General features: G+C 37.6%; 1 pseudogene; it reads left to right on the plus strand.

Moving 5' to 3' along the window:
- The first annotated feature begins 472 nt into the window (after nucleotides 1-472).
- The window catches only part of LOC110919996, a 32,034-nt pseudogene continuing 9,911 nt past the window's right edge, over nucleotides 473-22,595 (plus strand).

Genomic DNA, 22,595 nt, shown 5'->3' on the forward strand with positions numbered 1-22,595 from the left:
CGGTCCGGAGGAGAGGAGGCCCGCTCAAGCGGACTGTTGTTTTGTGGGTCTTGGCCTGATTTTTTGAACGGTAACTTTATAAAAAAAATTCAAAACTTTTTTAAATTTCAAAGTTTAAAGCGTTGTTTTTATATAAAAAATAGGGTAAATCACACTTTTTGTCCTTTATGTTTATACCAGATTGCAATTGATGACATTTAACTTTAATAATTACAGTATAGTCCTTTATTTGGAAAACTCGTTACACATTTCATCCTTTAACACTAACCAGGTTAAATTTATCAATTAACTATATTCACTTAAGAGTATTCTGGTCATTTCACGCTTTTATTTAAAATGTAAACTGTTTTTAATAAATAAAACCAATAATAATTACATATATACATCATCTTACTCAATTCCCTAACTCTCCGCCACCACCATATGAAAATATCAAAATTCAAACATTCAAAACCTACACCAAATTAACAAAATCCACTTCAACTTTAAAAACCTACACCAAATTAACACCAACCTCAAATATTCAAACATTCAAACTTTCACTCTTAACTATTCACTCCCGGTCCATCTTCTATTTTACACCAAAATTATATACTCAACCTTTTATTCTCATCTCAAACTCTCAAATGGATGACAAAAGAAGCTTTCAGGGTTCGGTTTAAACCTGAACCAATCAACCAACACCCCACTCAACCAAGGCTTCGAGTCACGAAATCAACCCGAATCTATGCCATCCCAAAACCAACAATTCGGGGTCATGAATTAAACCGGTTTCTTTCATCCACAACTCCAAAACTTCGAGTTCAGTGCCTCCACCCGGTGCCATGCCGATACCTAGAACTGGTTACCCGATCTATGGGTTTAGTCCACAAATGGAGACGGGTGTCAACCATAACGTTCAACCGGCGCCCGTGTTCAACTCTCCGGACACTCGTCCGATACATCTACACCAACTCCATCTTCAACCCAAAAAAATAAAGGGAAAAAATTAGTCGGTGAACATTGATTATATGCATAGGTTTCCTAGGATGTTGTGCACCATTGATTATATGCAGTGACAGTTGTATCCCATGATTTTTGGATTTAGCATATGTCTTTTCTGGAGTTGCCGGTTCAAACAATAACATCTCAGTCAGTCATCTGTATTCAATGAAATAATAACGTAATTCTCCAATCAATCCAATTTTTTCCTTCAACCCGCTCTCAAATGTCAACAGCGAAAATTCTATGTATCCAACTCTTTAAATTATAACACATCTCCTTCCTCGTCCAACACGACAAAACATGTTCATACTCTTCAGAAAACATCTCTTCTCCTTCTCTCTTATTATCATATGCTTAACCAATATTACCACCTTAGCTCAACCACCACCTTTCTTCCACCACATATGTGAGAACAAAGCTAACTACACCATAAACAGCCCATACCAAAGAAATCTCGACACCGCACTCTCCGCCCTCCCCACCACCAACTCCGGCTTCGGCTACTTCAACTTCACTACCGGCCAACTCAACGACAGAGTCATCTCGTTCGCTCTGTGTCGTGGTGATCTCGAACCCGCTTTGTGCACAAACTGTGTTAATGACTCCATCATTAAGTTACGAGAACTATGCCCAAACCAAACAGAAGCCATAGGATATTACAACAAATGCTTTTTGAAATATTCCAATGAGACTAGAAATACTAATGAGGTGGCTTTGCCTAACCTGCAAAATACGAGTAATGTGGATCGGTTCAATGCGGCTCTTAGGGAGTTGATGGACAGGTTGAGAGGTGAGGCGGCTGCTGGCGGTCCGCTACTGAAGTTTGCCACGGGGAACATAACCGGGCCAAATTTTTCAACGATCTATGGCCTTATGCAGTGTACTCCTGACTTACCGGAGCAAGCGTGTAGTGATTGTTTGGAGGCTGCAGTTAATCGGATCCCAAATACTAATCTTTATGGGAAAGATGGTGGGAGAATTCTCCAATCTACGTGCAATTTTAGGTATGAGATATATCAATTTTTCAATCAGACTACTCAGAGCATCTCCCCACCATCTAGGTCAATACCACAATCACCACCAGATTATGTATGGTGATTTCAATTCGAAGATGATATTGCGTTAGATATTGGTAGTTGTTTTAAGGCTATGATAGTGTTTAATAATAGGTAACTAAATTATTGTCAATCAGGTTTATTAACATCCAAAACGAGTATAAAAGTATGATTTAAAAAACTAAATTGAACTTTTTAATTAATTTCTAGAAGACATAGGACCATTAGCTATTAAAAAATAATCTATCATGGTACGGTACTAAGATGTCTTCTCTTTTATTTTAGATCAGGTGTAGTGTTCAAATCAAGTATACACTAGTTAGTGGATGTTTGTTTGTCGTTAAAAATATAATCATTGTAGGTCCGTTTGCGGATCGCCAGACAACTACGAGATCTTGTTTATAATACCGTAACGAGTGCGGAATCCACGTTACGATACAAACCGAGCGAGAGAGTGAACAAGATGTAAAGATATCAACGATTAACAATTACGTGTATTGATTTCGACAAAGTTTCGGTACAATATTCGACAAATACAAGGCTCACCGGAACTTTCTCTCTCTACACTCTCTCTCTATCTTATCCGGGCTAACTCTTTCTGTCTCAGCTTGCAGTATATATAGTATCAGTAACACAGCAATCGACGAAACAAGTTGGTCGACGAAACGTAAATGCAGTCGACGAGACAAGATCATGGTCGACGAAACAGGTTTGTTTCGTCGACTCTAGTTCTGTTTCGTTGATATGGGCTTTGGCCCAAAATTGTTGAAGCCCATGCTGCGTTCTGATTGGCCCAAGTGAAGATTCTGACCCATGAAGGAAGCTGATTGGCCCAAAGTTTCATGCATGAATACGTACAGAGTTCAACAAAAAACCAATTCCTAAGGTTAGTCCAACTTGTGACATCATCATGATGATGTGTAAACGGGATTGGTTCGCGGCGCTTCGTGCTTCGCATGTCGAACTCTGGGGCGCACGACGGAGGAATGTCGTGACGTCGGGCTTGAGCCGAACCTAAACGAGTCGAACCGAACCGAGTTGAAGCGAACCGAGTCGCGACCACATAATATGTATCAACAAACTCCCCCTTGGACGCTACTCGTGAGGTTCATCTTCCATGTCTTCCATGTTGGAGGATCTTCAAAGTCTTCACGTGCCGTAAGTAGAAAGTGTATCAACAAACTCCCCTTTTCATATAGGAAGTGTGTTAACAAACTCCCCCTTAAGATAAGCTCTTCTTTGAGTTATGCTCGTGAATCTGTTGATCTTCAACTCTTTAGATCCGTGTGGTGTTGATGATGGTCAGCGGCAACTCGATCATCTTTATCTTTTGAGTGCCTTCACGTCGTGTCTTTATTCCGAAGCTTGTCATCAACTATGTTCTCCTTGCCTTTAGCATCTGCACATGCAAGAAATCTAAACGCGTAATGAGAACAACTGCTTGGAATATAGTTAACATAACAAACGACACACGTATGACCATATTTCAATCAACTACCGTCCGATAGTTTGAAAGTTTAATAAATTTATCAATTTCAGTTTCTAACTTTCAAAAACTTGCAAATTTCAACCGTTTATGAAGATTTAGTCACTTTGGTTTTCGTTCAGGTTTCAGGTAACGAAGACTCGAGCTCCAACATCGTACGATCGAAAATAAGATAGAAATAAAATCTTTTGGCTTTTAGAAAGTTTATATTAAAACACACCTAAAATCTTTTTGGAATTTTTGAATATTTCGAATATAAATACTGAAAGCAGTAAATAAATATATACAAAGATTCTTTTTGTGAGTTTCGAGGGTAAGAGAATCATATCAGTGTATGGTCACGCCAAAACGCTCCTGTTGTTCAATTAGTTAATATTAAGATAAGCATCCTATAATGATTATCGGTATAGTTGTCCACATAAGCTCAACTTATCAGATGTAATCATGGCGAGGGGATACGTTAAGGTATGATTTATACTTACCGACCGGTGTTCATCCACATCACGACACATTCCTGTATCAAGGTATGCACGAGGGTTCATCTTACCGGTGAGTATACCGATTATCATCTGTTTGACCGTATATGATGTGAGATTCTCACTTATTTTGATTTGAAAACAAGCCCTATATGATAGAATCACTTATTGATGAGGAACTTGATTTTCGATGCATGAGGGCACAGGAGCAAGTCGGTGAACAGGTCAGTACTTTCGTACAGCAGAGAGACGAACTTGACTCCCGGATAAATGTGATATATTATCACTTATTTGTTTGGACATGTGATTGTTGATCACTTATTGAGGTCGAATGCAATATGTACACGTATGTATGATATCATGGAAGATCTAGACTTGCGTCCCCGTTATTTTTCGGTAAAAGATACAACCATGATACCCAGATGATAAGCAGCATAAAGACCGAATATCTCAGAACCTCGGCAATCTCTCAAACGAAATTTCGGTACTAAGACCATATGCCAATGAATGGTTCCCACCTGGTCTTCAGTCGATTTAGGATTTATATCACCCTGCACACTTTAAAATGATTGTGAGCCTACCGATACATCTTATATAGAGCTGCTTATCGTTTTTCAGTTTAGGTTTAAAGAGGTTTGGATAGACCACTGATGTACTATCATTTTCTCTTTTGCTCATCAGGAAACTCATTTTTGTTTTTCTATTGTTTTTGTGTTTTTATATTTTTCGATGTTTTTGGATTTTCAAATTTGGATTTACTCCCCCTAAAATCAACAAACTATGACAAATTAAGAAAACACAAACAAATATTTACAAAAATGATTTTCCGATGTCGGATTAACTCATGTTTTACCTCAATGCCGTTTACCAAAATTAAGTTAATCAGAAATGATTTATCGAATTTTGGAAAAATCAGTTGGCACGTCGGTAAGCGGTGCGGACCATGACAACATTGACGAGTTTCATAGTGAACCAATCACGTGTGAGGTGATATTTAAGTTCAACGTGTCAGGCCAAAGAGTGCTGTACGAGATGATATAATTCATAAAGCAGCTTAAATATCGACAAGCATAGGAGAGATTAGAAATTCAAAACCGTATCCTGCAACTGTTTCATGCATTGCAAGGAATCTGAGCGCTCTCCCAACTGGATATCCATCCGGTGTGGATTTCAAGGTCGATTTTTGTAGCTACTGAGAAATCTCTTCACAGCAACAAGATAAAAAACCTCCAGGTCCGGCTGGTCTTCCATATTGCACCAGCGAAGATCTTTGTCTTTCTCTTTCAGAAGTAGTGTGCGGTTGTTCAATCCACGCCAAGGCATCCGCACACTGGTTGGTTTGTTCAACAAACACATTTTCTTCAATCACACCGCGAAGAAATGTACACTGCACGTTCATCTTGTTGATTTTGAACTTCAGACGTGCTGCAGGTGCGTACATTTCATTGGAATCTTTCCTGAGGACCCGATCAAAAACCATAACAACCAAATTTTTGGCACATTTTTCATCTGGTCTAATTTTGCAACTTCATTCAACCACATTCTTTCACCAACATATTCTTCTTCTTTTTCTTTTTCCCTTCCTCTCCATCAAAGGCAACAATATTCTCCTAGACGTAACAATATTTTGGAGCCTTATGTCGCCAATCTTGTGCATGGACGCTCCACTATCAACAATCCTAAGACTATCAATAGTTTCTCCTGGAACATCCTGCACACTCATTCAGAGATTAGTTGGAGAGAGGGACGCAAGCCTTCACAGACTTGGGTCGTCCGTCATCATCGAGAATTGTGACATCTATTTCCCGATGATTCGGAATTGCTGTAGCTCCCCCTGAAACAGTTACCGATTTTGGTTTCCAAATCTGTTTTTGTTTTTCATGTTTAACTTCTAACTTAACAGACTGTGTTTGGATAACCTCTGGTTTCAAAGCCTTTTCAACTTCTTTTCTTTGTTTCTTTTTCTGTTTCTTTTCTCGTTGTTTAACAAGACGAGGGTCCTGTTTTGGTGAAACAAATCTTTTATGGTAATTGTTACCATGGGGGGCATCAACCTTTGCCTTTCCTTTCGTGAGATATGGACAATTTCTAACAATGTGCCCATACTCACCACATTCAAAGCATGATCTCCGCTCAACAAGCCTCGGAGTATCATAATTGTAAGAGCTTGATGATGAACTTCGTGATCTTGAGGTACTTGGTCCTACATCACAACCGTTTGTTTGTTGTGTATAGTTGTTTTGACTGTTTCTTTTCAAAATTTTACTTTGTTTAACAAAATCCGTGTTGGATTTGTTTTCGAAAGTTTCAATTTTATCAGTCCCTCTGGATTTCACGAAGTTTATCTTCCGAACCTTTTTCTTGTTTTGGCTCTCTTTGCCTTTTCCATTTCCTTGGGCAGCATGATTTTGCTTTCGTTGATTGTTTTGTTTTTGCAATTTTTGATTTCCATATTTCTTTCTAACTTCGGATTTTGGGATAGGAGCACACTGAGTTACTACAACTCCTGGGCTCGACTTTCCCAAAAACTTACTGGTAGAATCTTCGAAAACTTTATCAATCAAAGATTGATTGACATTGTTGATTGGAAAATCATTGTCTGAGTATATTTTATCAGATCCAATCAACGTGTAAAGCAAGTTCACGCTTTCACAGCTTCCAGATGAGGATTCAACAGACTTTGCTGTAGCAGTCACAAACGGTTTTGCAGGTGGATCACAAAGAATGTAATTTTCGAGAGGTATGTCTTCTTCTTCGAGGGCTGAGTTAGTATCATCGGATTCGTCATCTGAAGAATCAACATCCTCTACAATGACTGGAGGATCCTGACTCTGTTCAGCAGAAGACACACTTGTATCTGCTGATACATCCGAGTCTGATGATACTTCCGGTTTGTATCCAAGTCCGGTCGCAAATTCCTTAATTGTAACACCTCGAATTTTTGCGTCCAATAATGTGTTAACACGTGTCATTTGATTACACGTGGCATTTATATTAAATAAAGGACAAATTTTGACAAACCTTGAAAGTATATAAATTCGAGGGTTATAAATGTCAAACAAGGGTAAATATACTGTATTGTAACCCTAAATAATGCTTGAACCTTCAAACGAATAAATTATAGATCGTACAGAAGCGAAACGTGAAAGAAAGTGAGAGATCACAAGCTACAGGGGTTAACTGTGTCAACATGTTTAATTATACCTCTGAGTGACCCTTTAACGTTCCCAAGGCTTTGTAACGGTATTATACACTCACTAAAATATAATATATAAATTTCGCGAAGTTTCGTTATGAAACGAGGAAGTTACGATCGAATTCGTAGGAGAAGGGTTAAAAGCGTCAATAATGAAAGTGAAGGCTTTCTGAATAAATTAATAAACTAACCGGGGACTTAACAACGCGGGTAAATAACACGAGGTCCTTAGTTGTAATTAACCAAGGGCCAAACCGCAAAGTTACCCCTTCAAACCCGAAAGGACAGGTAAATCATTACGAAAGATTTCGTTATTAATTACCAGGATTTCGTAATCATTACAAAAGATTTTAAAAACCTGAAAAACAGACCTCTCGCGACCCGCGTGAAGGTTAGGCTTAAGTTGAGGCGGGCCGCGAGCCCCCTAAGATACGCGTCTGATAGTTGAAACTCAGGCGACCCGCATTAAACATGCATGGAACTTCCATGCGGGCCGCGTGGGACGCCCAGATGCAGAATACTTGTAACTACATGCCTTTTGGAGCTTTTGAACGACCAACACCCAATCAATGAAGCATGGGCGCCCCCTACTCGACCCATATCACTTAGGGGCACCTGCCCATCATCCATACTCAGTGTAGCATGTGTTGTAATGATCCTAGAGCCCAAATTTCACTATAAATAGCCACATTATGCTCATAACATTCACACAACACAAAACACACTCATCTGATCATTTCCAAGAGCTCTCAAACATTCCTCTGGGTTCTAAGTCTTCCCTCAAGCTTCTGTAAGTGATCTAACCCTTTGTGGTTTCACATTTCCATAGTTATAGCTTATAAACTCAACCGTCGTAACTAACGGTTGTTATAACGATAACTCACAAATGATTCAGTCTTATGACGAATCAAAAGTGGTTTTGAGTTGGTATTTATGTGGGTAATAAACCTCTAAAAGGGTTCCCCCTGATCACCACTCTAACTATGTCAAATATCGAGTCAAACGCGCACTTAAAAAGTCAACAGAAAGCTATTTTAGCGATTTATGCATAATCTGTAATGTATATACTAAGAAACCTGTTTTGACACTCATAAAATATGATATTAAGTATATAAACTTGTTTGCGCTCGTTTGAATCGATCATTTGCTATATTGAACCGGTTCGGAGCCGAATGTCGCAAAAGTTTGACTTTTGCATTGACTTCAGTTCTGACCTGTTTTAGTGAGGTATAGACATACCTTAGGACTCTCTTAGGACCAGGTTACATAATGGTATAAACCTCTGTGATCGGTTCATGAGTTATCCGAGTCTTTTACGCATTTCCGTTAATCGCCTAAAAGTTGACCGTAACGCCATTTTGAAAATAAAACGAGTATTTCGGACACGTGAACGGACCAGAACCTTGCTTATTAAATTATAAGCATGTCCTTAAAGTTTCACGTCAATCCGAGGTCTAGAATGAGAGGTATGCTAAATGGCGCATTTAAAGTAAACTTTAGTAATTAACGGCGCAATTAGCATAACGACCATCTAAACCAAGATTTCGTCACCAAAACTTTTACCCACTGTATTAAAATAATATTTTGGGAATTTTAAAGATTTTTAATAATTTTTACCTCGCTCATAACCTGCGGTTATGGCTACGGTTCGGTAAATACCGAATATGCCCTTTTCGGCCAAAACATGAGTTCTACAAGGTCTTTTGACCCGATTCCAGTTGCTACTGATTTTAAATAATAAATAAAGTATTTTAAGCTTTATAAACTATTCGGGAAACCCAGATTTCCTGTAGAACTCGAAAAGCCCTTTAAAAGCCTTTAAAATGACCGAAAAGCCCCTACGGGGCATAATATTAACTTAAACTCGTTACGGGCATCACGGAAGGTATCCTACTGATACCACAACCTCTTTAAGGCATATTGACTTAGGAAATAAGCGTACGACTCTCATGGTTAACCGTTTCGCCTATTGCGCGCACGGTTCGGCTTATGAAACTAGTTTTCATAAATTAGCCGATACGGGTCAAATTATATTATTTGGACCCCAAAATCCAGAGTGTGAACCATAAACCCATATAAAACAAGTCTCTGAACTTGTTGGGTCAGAATCGCACTCCATTCTCGGTTTTCGCCTTTTCACGCGATTAAACCATATTCACATATCGGAACCAACCGGTCTAGGCTACGGCCATTATAACGACTCGTTAGGATTCTAAGAGGTTAATTAAAACCTTCGTTCCAGATTAGGAGCCCCAGTAAAAGCTATCGGTGATTTAATCCAAATTAAGGAAATATACTTGCAAAGGTAAATACTTTAACTTATTTCCCCTATATGGGCTTGGGTTACGGTATATTAATACCGCTTGATTGAGCATTATATTCTTCCATCGCTTAGGTGGTTAATTAAATAATATGATCGGCTCATTTAAACAGTTTTGTTTCTTAAAAGCCTTTGGGGGGTTTAATGACCGTTGTCCCGGATATCCTTGGCATCATTTTACGAAATGGCCACGACCATCGACATCCCGGTGTAGGCGTACACCCGGTATATATTGTCGACATTAAATTTAAAAGACGTAGCCGTTGGTTTTTATACTACGGTTTTACGCAATGTGGTGTGTCTATAAATCTTTAACCCGGCACGACCCGGGCTACTGAACGCATAAAAGAACATGTAAAACGTTCACAAGATTTTAATAATTTTCCCAAGTTATAAAAGAGTTTGTGCCTTGTGCATTCAAATCAATTTTAATAAACATTTTCAAATGTGTCAGTTGAATGTATTTACCAGTGTAAACTGACGTATTTTCCCCAAAAAGATTAAGTGCAGGTACTATACGAAATGGGCTGGTATAGGCGTCCTAAGCATCGTACATAGTCTCGCAAACTCGATGCTGCATCTGAATGAACAATATTTATTACTTTTTGATCCGCTGTGGATATATTCAACTTCTGTAATACATTTGATATTACAACCAGAGGTTGAAGTTTATATATTTATCTTATGCTTCCGCTGTTCATTATATAATTGTGTGGTTTGACTATATTGTTGCCAACATCGTCACGGTAATCCCCCACCGGGCCCACCGGTGAGACACGTGGAAACCGGGGTGTGACATTAATGTCTAAAGGAACAGATGGCTCAAAGTGAGTTCTATTCTTCTCATCAGGCAGTGCATCGTAATTGTGTCTAACAGGTGGTTGACATTTCTTATATCCAATACATGTGACATCCTTTTTCTCTTTCTGAACATCAATGATGTGATCCAACACATAGCTAGAGCTTAAATAGCTATCTAACTTGAGTCGGATCGCCTCACTTTCAGTTTTAACACATGCCATTTCTTTTTGCATTAACTCGAGCCTACCGATGTAAAGGTTTATTTCAGTTTGTTTTCTTGAAACCATTTTCGTTAGCTCGGTCTTATCCTTTTTTAATGTTTCGATTACTGATTTAAACTCCTTTTCATGGTTTTCATAAAACATGTTGGCTTCTGTGCACTTAGAAAGATCCACGGTCAACTTTTGGTTGTGGATGAATGTCACATCGTACTTGTTTTGCAAAGCCTCATGTTTGCTTTGCAAGTCACACCACTTAGCATCTAAATCAACATGTTTGTTTTGCAAGTCAAACAAATTAGCTTTTAAAGCATCATGTTTGCCTTGCAACTCAGACATATTTGCATCCAAATCAGCACATTTAATGCTTAGTCTAGCACAATTATCACAATTAACAGTAGTGGGTTCATCGACACATACCTGACTGGAATCACTCTCAGATGTTGGCCTTTCTGCATCAGAATCAATAACCTCCCTTGATGATTCACATTTAGATCCATCCTCGCTTGAACTTGAAGTTGTATCATCCTCAGCTGAAGTTGAAACATCTTCATCTGAATTATTGTCATGTTCAGAACTGTCATTATTTCCCGAGGATTCACCATTGCTGGCATCTTTGACAATTTCAGCATACAACGCCGTTTTTGTCTGACTACAGTTCCTTGGATCAAGAGATGATGGTGCTACAGTGGAACGATGGCGTTGTGAAGCAACTGGTGGTAATGGATTTCCATACAAGTCTGTTGTTCTTTCTGGTTTGGGAACTGATTGTATTGGATTTCCGTATATGTCTGTTGTCATTTTCGGTTCACTTTGCTTTTGATTGGTAACCGATGCCCATTGTTCTGCCGTAATTCGAGATCGTGTGGGAGATTCGGCCCATGATGGCGACAAACCCGTACTTCTATACTTTCCTTCATCCGGAGACGGATTACCCCACCAACTCGGATTCATGTTATATATGCAAAGGAGAATTTCACTTTAAATCACACGAAACAGACACTTAAAACAATTTTGCAACCCTTCTGTTAAGTCTGAACAACACACTCGACGAAACAGGCTGAGTTATTGGACGACGAAACTGAAATCTTCTTTTGGGCTCCCAGATCGACGAAAGCGGCCCAAGTCTCACTCGACGAAACAGGCCCAAATTTGAGCGACGAAACAGCCTTAATATATTTGCGACGAAATAGGATTCCAAACAGAAGCCCAATTCTTGAGAGAAGCCCAAATCTTATGCGAGCCCAATTCTTGTGCGACGAAACAGGCCCATTTGTTGTTCGACGAAATGGCTTTTGGCCCAAAGTATGACGAAACAAATTTGGTTGATGTGTGCGACGAAACAGATAGTGCTATTGATATGCGACGAAACAGAACGTATGATGATGTCGACGAAACTGAAATGGATAATGGTCTCGACGAAACAGATGTTGTGTGCGACGAAACAGATAATGACGAATCAAAGCGTTTCGTCGAGGATGCTTTTTGCGAATCAAACTTGCTTCGTCGAGATCTAATTCAGAAAAGTAGGTAAACTTTTTCAAACTTTTATCTCTTTACTGACACAATCAGTATGCTTTCGGCTACACCATTCCCACCTTACCAATCTAGGTATGGGGATACATTATTTTAATCAATTCACAATTTTCAACAACAAACAACTTTGACAAATATTTGACCAAGATCAAAAAGGTTGTAAATTTGAAGAACACTTTGAAGTTTTGATGAAGATATGAAGAACAAACCCAGAATTCTGAATTTTCCGGTGAACCGAGAAGTTTCCGAACACAAGTTTTTGCTAAGAAACACGACACAACTTGTACCTATAAAGATCTTCCAATTTTTTTAACAAGTTTTAAACAAATACGACACCAAAACAACAAAGATTTTCGAGTTTTGATTCAGACTTTATGAACTGGAACTGGGTTTGTGAAAATTTTACACAAAACACACTCAAAACCCACTCGAAAATCACACCGGTAACTCGGTTTTCAACAAGAAATCGAGCCTTAAGCTCTGATACCAATTGTAGGTCCGGCTAGGAGGATCTAGTCGCCTAATCCTTGTATACAAACTACCCCGGTTGTGCGGAATCCAACCGAGATAGAACACGCAAATAAACGACACACAAGATTCACCGATTAACACCTCTGTATTAATACGTATGAAAAGATCAGTTACAAGCTCAATGTTTACAAATCTATTCTGTAAACTCTCTCTCAGTTTGTGTGTGTTCTGTGTTCCCCCTTCTTGTGTCTAACATTTTCAGTCTAACTACAGACTATATATAGCAACAGACACGACGAAACAGAACAGTTCTTGGCGAAACAAAACATAGACGACGAAAGGGAAGCAGATGTCGACGAAAGAGAATCAATGTTGACGAAACAGTATATTTCGTCGACTTCCAGCCTGTTTCGCCGAACTGGGCTTAGGCCCAAACAGTGAGGCCCAGAAGCTTGTTTCGCCGACTTTGGTTTAGGCCCATGTCTTGTTTTCTTGTCTTGTTTCAGCCAAAGGACTAAATCTAAGTCCTTTATCCATCTTGGCCCATGTTTGATCTTGTACACGACGGAGGAAAGTCGCGTCCTTGATCGAATCACGTCGCGTCGAGTCGCGTCCACAAATCGTGTATCAACAATCATTTCATAAGTGTTCCTCCTCAAGTGGTTGAGGGTTCTAGTCCTAATTAAGGGTGAAGGGAGTGGTTACCTAATGGTATTAGGTAAACTCCCAATTCACCCAATCACATACACTACTAGAAAACATGGTTTTTGTCATGTAATTTTTTGTTACAGAATGGTAGCAATTTCCTTGTTGTCACCAGTTTGCCACCGAAAATACGGTGACAAAAAACACCCGTGTCAATTGCCCTAATGCCACCAAATAGCCACCATTTTTATATTTTGCTACCTTATTTTTACCACCACAAAATTGGTCAAAATTATTTGCCACCGTTTCATGTTTTCTACGCTCCGCCTTATTTGCCACCGAGTTGTGACGCATTTTCATACCATTTAGCCACTGAAATTGCCATCATTTAGCCATCGGCTTTGTATGTTTTGATATCATTTAGCCACTGATATTGCCACCATTTAGCCACCGATATTGCCACCATTTGCAACCATTTATTTGCTACCATTTACTAATTACTGGAATATTGGTTTGGTTTGGAATATTGGTTTTTAATTCAGATTTTTTCTCCCTGCTATTTTCATCAAGTTTACATATCAATAAATCTACAAATAATATAAAAAAAGTTTGATAAAATCCCAAAATTATATAAACATCTTGTTTTCAAAAGCATATAAAAAAAATACCAACTAAAACATAAAATAACTAAAATTATCCTAATAAGATAAACATTTAAACATTCAAAACCAAGTGTTTATCTTCGAACTGTAGCTGTTAACATAGCTTCAATTTGTGACATCCTATCAAGCATAGCATCTTTATCCACCTTATGTTTTTTCTTTTTCAGCCAAAACCCCGCAATAATTCCATTGAACCTTTCTTTTTCTTCATCTTTTTCCTTAAGGAGCTACTTGATAACAAAGTTCAACTTTTCAATCTACAAAACAACCAATGAATAGAATCAAGAAATCAGAATTAACAAAAAATAATAATGGGTCAACTTCGTTGCAAAGAAAACAAAATACAATTGTAAGCTACAGTTCAAGTGCTAGAAGCTAAATAGCATGTCCTAGTTTGTTTACATATTAAGAAGGAAATTATACCTAATTTAAACACATTTTTTTGTATGAAATCAATATGAAATTCCTTAACATTCTCACTTATTTCTAGAACAATCTGTATAGAAGGGTGGCGTGCTTATGCCAAAGTTAACCTTGTTAAACATTTTCAAAGGTTATTTACCTTTGTTAAAAATTTAGAAGACATTTACCCTTAATAGGGCAAAAGTTAGCAATTTTCCTTCAAGAAATTCCAATCTTAGAACAAAATTGTTAAGAATCCGTATAACCTGTTATATACCAATTGGACCCATCCACCCGATTTGAGATAAAACACAACCCAAATAATTACGATGCATTGACTCACCTCAACGCTGCCTCTTTTAATCTGTCAGAATTTCAAAAGAAAAAAACAAAAAACAAACGGTAAGTCTAAGATTGATCAGATAAAACAATTGTGGTTCCCAAGAAGCAGGGCTTACATTCAATACAAGATGGAATTTCAATTGACCCGTTGTGACCCGTTTAGTTAAAATATCTTACCCAAACTAACCCATATAATTTTAAAAACAACCCAAACTAACCCACTCAAGCAGCAGTTTGATATTAGTTGACAAAAACAGTGTTTTACATTGTGGATATCAAAGAGGAAGCATGCCTGATTCTCCTACTTGGATGAATATAGTGAATTAATATTACACAGGTCAAAATTGGCAATTTGAAATGAAACGGGTCACAGGCTGGTTGAGGTGTTGAGCTAAATAGTTTTTGATGCAAGTCGGTGCTCTGATATAGTGATATATATTCAGCCATCAGTACACACCTACATGAAAATACCCTGCTAATGTATTTAACCATTAAGCTAAAAATATCATTGCTGCAGTTTGCTATAGTTGACTTTTATTTTGTTTACCAACTTTTGGTAGGTGAAATTTACAATTATTTCATGTAAAAAAGTTTCTATTAGATAACCATAAAGTATTACAAACAATCACAAGAACACTGAGCTACACAAAATAATATCATGAAAATTGAATGGTCATACTGCTGAAATTTTTCTAGAATTTTGGGCTTTGACTTTTGAAGTTAACCATGTTACCTTCTGAGTTCATGAAGGTCTTCTTTTAATCAATAGTATACATTAAACTTGGTAGTCATTAGGGGTGTAAACGAGTCGGGCCGAGCTCAAGCTCGACTGGGCTCGAGCTCGGCTCGGTTCAAGCCTACTTATTTGAGCTCGAGCTCGGCTCGCGAGTAAAACCCAAAGCTCGAGCTCGGCTCAAGCTATTTTAAGAACAACCTCAGACGAACTAAAAACTCGGCTCGAGCTCGCTTCAGCATCGCTTAAACGAGTCAAAGCACGGCTCGAGCTCGGCTCGCCAATGTTATCATCATTATTATTATATTATATATAAAATAAATAAATTTTTGTTTGTGCTCGCTTAGGCTCACGAGCCTAAACGAGCTTTGTATTTCAGGCTCGAGCTCGGGCTCGATAACTAAACGAGCTCTATTTCAGGCTCGAGCTCAGGCTCGTTAAAGCTCGGCTTGTTCGAGCTTTTAACCGAGCCGATAACGAGTAGCTCTCGAGCCTTTGGAGTTGTTTACACCCCTAGTAGTCATACAATGACATCTCTTGTTGCTTTAACTGCTTCATATTAATGTTGGGCTTAGAAGTTAGACAGTTTGACTAAAAAAGTCAAATCTGACACTTTCCTTATGTCACGAATAGAAGTTGTTATGGTATTTAGTGAATATTAATCAATATTACTTTTAATCTAAAGATTTCACGGCAATATTGGATTTCAAAATAATCTACTTCACCTTAAAGTCAAACTCATCAAGGATGCTGTTTTTAGACCTAATACTTACCAGACCCACAGTTAACTTGAATTTTATGACAAAACTTAACCCCATATTGTAAATTTCATGATATATTATCAACTTTGGGTGCGGGTCCATAATATGTTTGACCTAAAAAAAAGTCAACCCTAGCTGTATGTGTTGGTATCCCCCTGCTTAATTTGGGGCAAAAGGGAGAGCAAAGTTCAGAACCCTTGATATCCCCGCTTAATTTTGGGTAAAAATGATTGGGCGATGAAATAAATTCAAAGTCCCGCTTAAATTTTCCCCTGGTGACTGCTGAGACCGTCAGAAATTTCAGTCAGAAAGTGGTGGCAACTCTTACCAATTTTTTTTCTTTTATACATATTTGCCACCATTTTACAACCGTACTTTGTAAATTAACTTTTTCTTATTATCATTTAGGATTTTTCCATTGTATTTGCTACCAATAAAATTTTGGTTGTAAAATGGTAGCTAATCTTGTTACCAATTTTTTTGGTCACAAATTTTGGTGACAATTGCCCAATTTTCTAGTAGTGATAGTGTCATGTCAATTCACCTAAAATATTTACCTAATGCTCAAAAACGTTAACGGCGGTTTACCTAATGGGGTTTAGGTAAACTATTTTTTTAAAAAAGGAAAAATGTGTTATTGGTTGAGAAGGAATGGACCCCACCATGCACCCTTCCCTCCCTCTCTTTCCCATCGGTAAACCTTCACCAAAATGCCCATCTAATCGGTAACATCATGATCGGTAAAGTGGTTGGCGATGGTCTTGACTATCGGTAAAGGTGTTTACCAACACTTTACTGCTCCCCACTCCCTTCACCCTAATGTCTTATGGTGGACGTTCTTATAGTTTTAGGATTAGCTGTAGGTTAGTGTGCGTGTGAGTTAGCGATTAAGGAAATCTAGAAAATGATTTTAGTTTTGAAAAACATTCAAATTTTATGCACTTGCTATTTGCAGGTAAAAAGAAAAACACAACAGGAATTGCGATAATAGTAAGTGTTACTGTGACAATAGTTGCGGTAGTTATTACTTCGTGTATCTATATGAGATTCAAGAATACGAAAAGGCAAACTTCCTCATCGTCCCCTTACGAAAGTATTAGTAAGTTCCTGTTTAACCTTAAAAGTTAATGGTTTCAACTTGAACGAATGGATAATGATGTATATTTACGCAATAGCCATATATTGTTACTAAAAGTTTAATTAGCATTTGGTTATCATATAACATAACACATCATTAAACAAGTCTAGCTATAGAATTAAGAACAACACATTGTTGCCAAAAGAAACTTCTAACTCATCTTTCCGTCTACTAGCTGAAACTATGAAAATCGGCTCTAGTGAATCATTGCAATACAACTTTAGTACAATCAAAGCAGCAACTAATGACTTTTCTGAAAACAATAAGCTTGGACGTGGTGGATTTGGAGTTGTTTACAAGGTATGGATAAACAAGGATCGCTCAATGTGTTCTTAAATTCAGAATCTTGATCTTAGTTAAACATAAATATATCATATATGCTAGCTATCATATGATATTTAGGGTAAGCTTATAGACGGGACGGAAATAGCAGTAAAGAGGCTAGTAGGAAATTCCCAACAAGGTGACATAGAATTCAAGAATGAGGTCTTGCTAGTTTTGAAGCTTCGACATCGTAATTTGGTTAGGTTGCTTGGTTTCAGCATAGAAGGGAAGGAACGACTTCTCATTTATGAGTTTTTGCCAAATGCAAGTCTTGATCGGTTCGTATTCGGTAAGTTCTTAAAGAGGATACCTTTTTTGAGTCCCATATAGATTGCACTGCAAGAAAAAACATTTCACATATATTTGTGGGATGGAAATAATATTTAAGCAAGAATTTTTGCCAATTTAACAACCAATGATTGTTTCACATTTCATAAGTTGTTAGACTATCCACATTCACAACTCAACCCAACCTAACTTTTCAGTAAAAAAACTTTTTTCTCTCTATTCCACTTCCACCTACACAACCCAACCCAACTAAAATTTCACACCCATTAACAACCCAACCCTAAACCATTTTTCTATTAATAAAATTTGATCTATAGTTTTAGTTTATTCTATAAAATCTCACGAACCAATAGAATATGGACACATGGAAAATATATTTTTTTTAATTTTAGAGTTAATTGCTCGGATGGTCCCTGTGGTTTCAACTTTTTTCACGTTTAGTCCTCACCTTTTGAAAATAGCAGGTATGCTCCCTATGGTTTGTCATTTTGTTACTCGGATAGTCCCTGAGTAGATTTCAGTTAGTTTGAAAATAGCAGGTATGCTCCCTATGGTTTGTCATTTTGTTACTCGGATAGTCCCCAGAGTAAATATTGGGGGACTATCCGAGTAACAAAATGACAAACCATAGGGAGCATACATGCTATTTTCAAAATGTGGGGACTAAACGTGAAAAAACGTGAAACCACAGGGACCATCCAAACAATTAACTCTTTTTAATACAAATAAAAGTTGTTTATCTTAAATAAAAAATAAAAGTTAAAACGCCAATATTTATTTTATACTAAAAAATAATAATTTTGAACAAACTCTGTTTTTTTAAATATTTATACCCGGATGTTAAAAAAATACAGTGTATTTTGTTCTTTCTTTAAATTTATGTATTAAAAGTTATTTGAGTAATTAAATTATTGAGGAAACTAGTGACTAAGAAAAAAAACGAAAAACAAAACTAAATACTACACAAATCAAAAGTGGACAAGTGTAGTGTTGACCAGTTGCAACCTTGGGTCGCCATGGAGGTCAGGTTGTGAGCCAAAGATAATAAAATTGATTATCATATTATTTTTTGTTGCCACATGGCGACCAACCCAAATCGGAGGTCACCACAGTGGATGGTCTTAAAGAAAAACTTTGTTGCAAGTGTCATAGAAGTTCTTAACACTTTCATAGGAACATAAAAGTTATTTTTTGTTTAAACAATTTAACATTGTTAGCAAAAAAACAAAAAAAATGTTGTTTCTTTTGTAGTGAATCTTGTCACTAATTCCCAGTTAATGATGTTAATGATTGTGTTTGCAGACCAAACTAAACGTACACTTCTTGATTGGGAGACACGATACATATAATATTGGGTATAGCGAAGGGATTGCTATACCTTCATGAAGATTCTCGTCTAACAATAATTCATCGTGATATGAAGGCAAGCAATGTTCTTCTAGATGCAGAAATGAACCCTAAAATTGCTGACTTTGGCTTGGCAAGATTATTTAAACCTGATGAAACCCAAGCAGACACGAGTCGGGTTGTTGGAACGTAGTAAGTCTTCCATTAGTTTATTTTCATAGCAGGACCATATATAATTTTACATATACTTCTAGAAGGGCGTGTAACTCCCTTTTTTTAATTAGTGTTTTTGAAATAAGATCTACTTTTTGCTGAAAATGATGACCTTTTTGTGATCGTATGCTGTAGCAAGTGATAACTTTTTTCCCGATCTATGCACTCTTATAGTGGTTATATGGCACCTGAATATGTCCGACATGGTCATTTCTCAATCAAGTTAGATGCCTTTAGCTTCGGAGTGTTGGTACTAGAGATAGTAACGGGTCAAGAAAACAAATGTTTTCAGCACGGAGGGAGTTCGGAATATCTTCTTAGCTTTGTAAGTATCATATCATTTCATCAAACCTAAATTGAAACAACATATGTAATTTTTGTGGATATATTCCCCTGCAAAAGTTATTTTTTATTATATGTATAAAGTTCTTATCATTTAGTTAAGAGTTCAGAAGATCTTCTAAGCTTTATAAGTATCCTATCATTTCTCCAAGCCTGAATTAAAACAACATATATTATTTGTGTGGAAATATTCCCTTACAAAAGTAATTTTTTATATTATATGTTTGATATCTCTATAACAAAGTTAATATATATCATTTAATTAGGTGTAACATTTGTGCTCAAAATCATTATGAACAGTTCAATTATCAATAAAACAATGTTATTTGATCCTAATGTTTGTTTGGTTGTGTTTTACATTTTTCATGTTTTGACTTTTGTTCGATTTTAAACTCTACATCGCTTTCTGGAGAATTATACGCAAACTGGTGCGTAAACGTACTCAGTTTAATGCGACAAATACTCCGGAACATCAACATATACTCAACATACCTTAAATAACCTTTACATAACTTAGAAATAAGTTTTGAAGGCTTTGGTATGGCAAAAACAAGTTAATTCGCTTACAGGGACTAAACTTGACAAACTGCGAAAGTATGCCAATTTGAACTGTAACAAACATTCCGGAAGATGTCTATAAGTTAAACATACCATAAATATCCTTTACATAGCTTAGAAATAGGCTTGAGGGGTTTGGTATGCTAAAACAAACTTTTGAATCATTCAGGGGCTAAAAGTGTCAAAAAGTGCACAAGTTTGCACATTCGCGCATAACTTACGTTCTGAATACATCCGGACATCCAAAAATTTATGTAAGCATCCTAATATTATGCCTTAGTGTTTGGCATAAGAAAAATCCATTCGTCGCGTCATTTGGATCGTTTTTCGTGCTTATGCGCATTCCATCGTAATTAACCGAACATCGCGATCGTACGGCCAAACAAACCAACATCCGACATATTTTTGAGCATGTTTCATGTCCACAATGTTTAGGCATCATTTTAGGGCCTTAAAGTTGGCTTTACGGGCCTTAGAAGTGTCGGAAATGGCTTAAACATGCAAACAGGGACCAAAACTGCCATTTCTGAAAGTTTGTGCAGATCAGACATGCCCAGGCGGCCCGCCTGAGTTTTGTCTATATGCTGACGCGGGCCGCGTGGCCCCTGCAGATGCAGAAACTTGTTTTTGGCTGAAGATTGGCCTTTCAAACACTCCAAAGGGCAATGCCCTTTCACAATCTCAGGAGTTAAGGGTCATTATGAGCCACCACAACATCTTGACAAGTGTACGCATAAGATCGTGGCACGATATTCAAGAAACGATCCTAACGGTTTTGCTTTTCCTATAAATACCCCCCCATTTGTGTTAAAACCCACAAAACTAATCAAAGAGCTCTAAGTTGATGCCATTGCTTCATACCTGAGCTCCTGGATTAAGTTTAGCTTTCGGGGACCCTTCGTAAGTGTTCTTTCGTTCTTTTAATCGCTTTCTAGTGCTAAAGTCAAACTTTGTTTGACTTTCTGCGTTGCCCAGCCTATGGTCAACACGAAGTTCGTTGGAACTTCATAACGTGAGCGTGATCACGATGGTTATAGTCCGTAGTGACTATACCTACTGATTACCACGTTATCTACGCTCAGTGACGAGTCGTAGTTTCGGCCAAAATGCGCATTCTTGCGTATTTTGTAACCAAACTACTCGTGAGCATCAAAGCCGTTTGTTTTGATGCCAAACCTGTTTTCTAAACTTAGTTAAGCATGTTCTAACATGCTTAGCTCGTCACTTTTAGTATAGTGCTTATATAGGGTCGTAAGGTAAGCGATTTAAACCATCGCTTATACTTTCGAACCCGACCCATTTGGTCGATCTTTAGGATCCGACCAAACACACTAGGTGACCATAGTTGTAACCTTCCGAGGTTATACCTTGTGGTCACGATGTTAGGCGTTCCAAACGCGTTCTACGCAAACGACGCGTTAAGGTAGCATAAGCTACCTAAACGGGTCGTAATGGGTCGCAAGCACTTAAGTTAGGTTTCATTTTAGTATGTAGGTTTTGTTAAACCATATTTCACGAGTCTCCATACTCGTTTGGTTTACGAACCCGCATACTATCCGATCCTTCCGATTTTGGTCCGGTATATTAACATAGCTACCTATTAGGTGTCGTTTGATATTCCGTGATCTCTAGCATTGTGTGATTATTACACAAGAACTTCAAAGCAATCTCAGGTGAGTACATAGAACCCCATCTTTTACTGTTTTCCAAACTGTTTTGGGGTGAAACACATGTGCCTACTTGTTACTTTCATGCTTTCCCTGTTTTCACATCATATACCTGCTATGTTTGTTAGTACATTACAGTACATGTTTTCATTACATATCATGCTATGTATGCCCATTGTGTGCGTACTTAGTACATTGTTTCACATTGCATTTCATGCTATGTATGCCCATCGTGTGCGTACTTAGTACATTGTTTCACATTGCATTTCATGCTATTTAAGCCCATTGTGTGCATACTTAGTACAATTGTTTACATCACATGCCTTCATTTTGGTATAACATTTGGTTTGTTTAACATGGAACAATACATTCATTAACATTAGCTACGTCGTTCGTTAGTAGGTAGTGGTACCATAGGAATTGACAACTCCCGTTCCGGACATCCTAGGTTGGTTTGGATGAAAGGAATGACCGAATTCGATATACATAACTTAGAAAACCTTTAATTTGTTTAAGGGTTTATCGTCACAGTCTCAAGGCTTGGATGTATGCATTTTCACAATACCGCATAAATGTTTGTATCAGTATAGCATGCATCATTCCACAAAACATAACGTTGATTTAAACCAT

Source organism: Helianthus annuus, chromosome 16, assembly GCF_002127325.2.
Source record: "Helianthus annuus cultivar XRQ/B chromosome 16, HanXRQr2.0-SUNRISE, whole genome shotgun sequence".
NCBI classification, from domain to species: Eukaryota; Viridiplantae; Streptophyta; class Magnoliopsida; order Asterales; family Asteraceae; genus Helianthus; species Helianthus annuus.